The sequence below is a fragment of the Chiloscyllium plagiosum genome, unplaced genomic scaffold (genome assembly GCF_037043375.1).
Source record: "Chiloscyllium plagiosum isolate Xiang-an unplaced genomic scaffold, Cpla_swu_hap1 HiC_scaffold_11, whole genome shotgun sequence".
NCBI classification, from domain to species: Eukaryota; Metazoa; Chordata; class Chondrichthyes; order Orectolobiformes; family Hemiscylliidae; genus Chiloscyllium; species Chiloscyllium plagiosum.
The window spans coordinates 39,603,363-39,609,534 of record NW_028270149.1 but is presented as its reverse complement, the minus strand read 5'-3'; positions in this window follow the sequence as shown (position 1 = coordinate 39,609,534).

Genomic DNA, 6,172 nt, shown 5'->3' with positions numbered 1-6,172 from the left:
CGTACGAACAGATGATTAATTTTAGCTTTTGCAAAAACACACGATTTTATTTTTAAACTATTGCTTTGTACGTAAAAGAAATCAAATCAAGATAAAGGAGACATCGAAAACAAACTGTCGGCATTTCCTAGTATTCCCATTTGAATAAATAGTTAAAGCAATCAACAGATACCCAGCTTTTAAAAATCCTCGCATTCACAATAAATTGAGACGCAGTAACACTATTCGAGAAAAACCACTGGCAAAAGACCTATGGAAGGAATCGTTCTCAAATTAGGTTGATGGAAGTACTGGTCACACTCCACTCCTACCTTCTGAATCACGCCAAGCTTACTTCCACCCTTTGCACTATTATTTTACAGACTTCCTGAGAAAAGTTTTTGTTTTTTAAAAAATAACTCCTGTGGGATGATATGGACGCCAGTTTCAGAACCTCTGCTCCATCCCACTCAAAGCCTCAAGGGGTTCATCTTAAATTTTCCAAAGACATTTAGGTGCCCAGGATGTTTGTGTACAGAAATACATGGAAGCAGTTCCGTAGAGATATTAAATTCAATGTCGGTGCCATTTTGTTATTGTATTTCAGAACTAGGCCTGTAGAAAGCTCACATTGTACCACTTCCTGTTAAGTAGCCAGCTTAAAATTGGTTTTAAAAGTAATACTTTCAATTTTCATGTTTACGTTGTAGAAAAATGGTTGTGTGAAAAATTGGAGGAAATATCTGACAGAACATTCTGTCCACTGCAGGAACAACTTGTGCACAGATTTTGTTTGCATTTTTTCCCCTAAAGGCCATCTACTGTCTCTTTTCTACCTGCCTGCTAAGGCTAGCCAGGAGCATCAGCAGCCTACATGAATTAGGATCATAGCCAACTTGTGCTGTCATCGATTGGCCTTCACCTACTGGCAACAACTTGAGTGGCTTGGATAGCAGTCAGAATTGGGAATCCCAGTTGATAGTCTTTCTTAATTGAAAGCACTAAAGCCAACTACACTTTCTCTGCTACTACACTAGTTAAGTCAACATAAACAATAGCCCTCAGAACTCAATACGTAAGAACAATAGAAATAAAATAGAACGTTCAGTCCCTCAAGCCTGTACTGCTAATCAATTAGATCATGATTGATCTGATCGTGAACTGAACTCCACTTTCTGGTCTGCACCATGGAATCCTCAATACCTTCTAGATCAAAAATTTATCTAACTCACCCTTGAATATATTCAGCAAACAAACCACAGCCTCCAAGATCTCTATCTTATGCAGCAACTTGCGGCATCTTACTAAATACTTTTTGAAAGTTCAAATATGCATCTAGAATTGTAATAAATTTGTCAAGCATGATTTTCCATTCATAAGAACATGTGCACTTAGCCTGATTCTATTATGTTTTTCTAAACATCCTGCTACTAACTCCTTGAAAGAGATTTTAGCAGTTTAAATTGACTGATGTCAGATGAACTAGCTTAATAAAGAATTGCAGATGCTGGCGATTTTAAAACAGAAACAAAAGTTGCTGGAGAAATGCAGCAGGTCTGGCAGCTTCTGTGGAGAGAAAACATTGTTAGTGCTTCGAGTCCATTGGCCCTTCTTCAGAACTGATAGCAGCTTGAAGGAGGAAGCATTTATAGTGATGACAGAGATTTCCAGAGTGGGAAAAATGAGCTTAACTCTCCCCTGGTTCGGACTCCAACTGTCTGCTCACTCCTCCACTATCACCCTTCCACACCAGTGATCAGCATAAATATCCTATTTTCCTAGCTGTTACTGCAGCTGTTCTGAAGAATGTTCTGAAGAAGGGTCACTGAATTCAAAACATTTCTCCAAACACAGATGCTTCCAGAGAACTGCTAGATTTCTCCAGAAATTTATTTTTGTAACTTAGCTTCCTGCTTTCTGGCTCCCTTCTTTCCTGAACAATGGTGTTAAAATTTGTGATTTTCCAATCTGCTGCAATCTGTCCAGAATCTAAAAATTTGGAGGATTACAAGCAATGCATCCATCATCACTGCTGCCACTACTCTTAAACCTTCTAGGATACAGGCTACAGGGTGCAGGGGAACCTGTCAGCTTTTAAGTCCCATTAATGTTCCAAATCTTTGTCTTAAGTAATATTTTGAAATTCCACCTCTTTGCCCTTTCATTTATCATTCTCATGATGTTTTTATCTTCACAACAGCAGCCACAAGGCAAGAGCTTTTTTTAAAAAGTGTTACCAATTCCTCATTTTCCATTCATGTCTTAATCTCATCATCTAAGGGATCATGATTTGGAGAAGCCAGTGTTGGACTGGGGTGGATCAATATTTACTTTAGCCATTTCTTTCCTTTTTATGTACTTCTGTTCATACCATCCTTTACAGAAGGAAGCAGTACTTTTCCTTTCTTCCCATCCTTGCGACATGCCAAATACTCTTCAATATCTGATTGCTTTAGTATACAAGAACATAAATTGGAGGAATAGACCATCTGGCCCATAGCGACTGCTCCACCATTTAACAAGATAATGACTGATCTTCTCATGGACTCAATTCCACTTACTTGCCTGCTCACCATAACCTTAAATTCCTTTACTGTTCAAAAATCTATCTTTGCCTTAAAAACATCCAATGAAGTAACCTCAACAGGTCCACAGGGCAGGAAATTCCACAGATTCTTAACTCTTTGGATGAAGAAGTTCCTCCTCAACTCAATCCTGAATGTGGTCTCCTTTAAGGCGTTGTCTCCTAGTTCTAGTTTCGCTTGCCAGTGGAAACAACCTCCCTACTTCTATCTAGTCCCTTCATAATTTTCTGCTCCTTTAAAATGTCCCTCCTCATTTTTAATTCCAATGAGTATAATCCCAGTCTACTCAATCTCCCCTCATAAACCAACCCTCTCAACTCCAGAATCAACTTAGTGAACACCTCTGCACCCCCTCGACTGCCAGTACATCCTTTCTCAAGTAAGCAGACCAAATCTGTACACATTTTCCCCACATGGCCCCACCAGCATCTTATACAGCTGCAGCATTACCTCCCTATTTTTAAACTCCATCCCTCTAACAATGAAGGACAATGTTCCATTTGCCTTCTTAATTTCTTGCTGCACCTGCAAATCAACTTTGTGACTCCTGCAGAAAAACATCCAGGTCCCTCTGCACAGCAGCATGCTGCAATTTTTCACCATTTAAAAAACAGTTCATATTACTGTTATTCCTATCACACCCATATATTTCTAATCATACTCCAATTCATCTACCCTTTGGTCAGATGTTTCCCTACTTAAACATACCAGGAAACAGCATCTAAGTATATATGTTCTGTTTGTCAAATTTCTACCCTGACTTGTGCTTTCTCTTTAACTGTCTAAATTTCTCTTTCGCTGATTTCTCCTGATATACCTGAAATTCTAGTTAATGCTTGAAATTAGTAAAAATGAGATTGATCTGATTGTAAGTACTTTCTAGATCTACAGCTTCCCATTCCCAGTCTCAGCTGTCTTTTTCATGGTGAACCCTGTTACCCTCTAGTAAAAAGTGGAAGGATAGATGTTGAAAGAACAAAGTCCACTTTGGCATAGAAGGTGACACCTACATGTACTTGCCATTTGGGGCAGAGATGGTACAACCGTAACAGAAAATGAACAAACATTGTCCATCCCCAATTGCCCTTGTATACTAAAGCAATCAGATATTGAAGAGTATTTGGCATGTCGTTAAAAAGAGTCAACCACATTGCTTGGATCTGGAGTCTCACGTGGGCCTAACCATTTAAGAATGGCAATTTCTTTCCGTAAAGGATATTAGTGAACCAAAGTTACTTTTTATGACACCTGAGCGTGTACATAGTTGTCATTAAGCTAGCTTTTTAAAATCCAGATATCCTTTTTAAAAATTGAATTCAAATTTAACTTTCCATCATGATGGGATTCAAACCCATGACTCTAGAACATTAGCCTAGAATTGCAGATTACTAGTCCAGTAACATTACCACAACTTCCCAGACCCCACAGCAGTCACCTTGTCTTATTGCCAGAGAGAATTCAGAATCTTCATGTTACTTTTCTATTGACATTTTAACTTGTAAAACTTCTTTAAAACATGGCCATCTTATACAACCTCACATTCACAACAGAATGAATCCAGAAAAGCAAATTCTGCCTCAGGCCAGCTCCAGAATATTGTCTGGAAGCAGCCAGGATTTAAACTGGACTAAAACTTGAATTCTACAAGGCCACTGTCCTTCCAACATGCTGTTTGTGCAGAACTCTAGATCTGCTACAGGCACTATGTCAAAACTCTGGACTGTTTCACTAAAGACTCCTAAGGTGAATTTAGCAGTACGTCAAAATCACAAATCATGTCTTCTTATTATGCTAGGCTCAACGGCATTGGGATTACCTCCTAAAAAATCCAACTTAGATATGTAAATGACAGCTCCTACAGAATCCCTAGGCATGGGAAACAGTTTAGGAACCAACAACATCAAGATAGTTTCTGCATACAAAGACACCTTAAAAAAATGAATCAAGCTTTTATATTGCACACCATCTCTCTTGTGGAAACAACTGATGCAACCCATGTGGAGGTAAGCACTGGAAATTAGTTGAACATATTTAAAAGGTGGCAAATATTCCAAAGGTGTGATATTTGACATGCCCAGAAGAAGGCTAGAAGATGCAGTTCAGCTGCAGAAGTTCACCTAAGCACAAAATGGACTGTCAGTTCTACTGACATCCCTACCAATTCCACATAGGACTCTGTCACAAGAGGGTCAGAGAGAACCTGGAAATAATTTACAGTTCAGATATTCTCTCTCAAAGTCTACTGTCACTACCTAAGCTTTGAAGTGCTAATCCACCCAGATCTAAATTTTTACAAATCATTCTGGAAAAGGACAATTGGCCTGAAATGAAAGTTTAAACTTGGAGGCCTAATTTTGGTAATGTGGCCAGGGGACTGCGAGCAGATACTTTTACTTAAATCTATTTGTGTATAGAAAACTGAGATAATTGAAACTAGCATAGTCAAGGAGGAGCTTCTGAATGGTCTGGTAGGCTTAAAAGTAGAAAACTCCAGGGCCAGACAAAATGTATCCCAGCTTATTTTTGTGAGGCGAGCAAGGAAATAACAGGAGCACCAGCAATAATTTTCAATTCCTTGCTAGCCACAAGAAAGGAACTGGAGGACAGCCAATGTAGTACTGTTATTCAAGGAGGGAGTTTGGGATGAAAATCAGGAAATTACAGGCCAGTCAAACTTTTCCACTTGGCGGTGACAGCAATATCCAGAAGGCATAGGTTTATTGTAAAGGGCAGGCAGTTTAGAATATAAGAAAGATTTTTAAAAACCTTTTGACCCAGAGGATGGTAGGAATCTAAAACTCACTGCATGTAAAAGATGGTAGAGGCAGAAACCCTCAGAACATTCAAGTTGTATTTAAATGTACACTTGCAATGGGAGGGTATAAAGCTATGAGCCAATTGAGATTAGAATATTTGGGAGGCTATTTTTCACTGGCATAAACTCAATGGGCTGAGCAGCCTTTTTCTGTACTAATCGACCGCTATGATTTTGTCTGATCGAAAGTGTGGGTGATGATCAAAGAGGATTTAGATAGTAGATATTAATTAGATTGCCTTATGTTCAGCTTACATTACATCAATAATTTTCATTTTTGTTTAAATTATAAACTTCGTGAAAGGGTTCCAAAAAAATTTAAGCATGTTGCCAGGGTTGGAAGGTTTGAGCTATTGGGAGAGGCTGAATAGACTAGGGCTATTTTTCCTGGAGTGTCGGAGACTGAGGGGTCATAGAGTAATAGGGGCTGTTTCTATGCTGTACATCTCTCTCTTCGGTCCAACTCATCCATGCAGACCAGATATCCCAATCCAATGTAGTCCCAGATGTAGGTTTGCGCGCTGAGCTAGAATGGTTGTTTTCAGATGTTTCGTCACCAAAATAAGTAACATCTTCAGAGTCTCTGAATGAACCGCTGGTGGTGTAGCCGGCTTTCTATTTATATGTTTGAGTTTCCTTGGTTTCCCAAACCTATATCCAGAACATCAACCTGAGCTACAAATCTTCTCAAAAAAAGCCAATGTAGTCCCACCTGCCAACACATGGCCCATATCCCTCCAAACCCTTCCCATTCATTTACCCATCCAGTTGCCTTTTAAATACTGTAATTGTA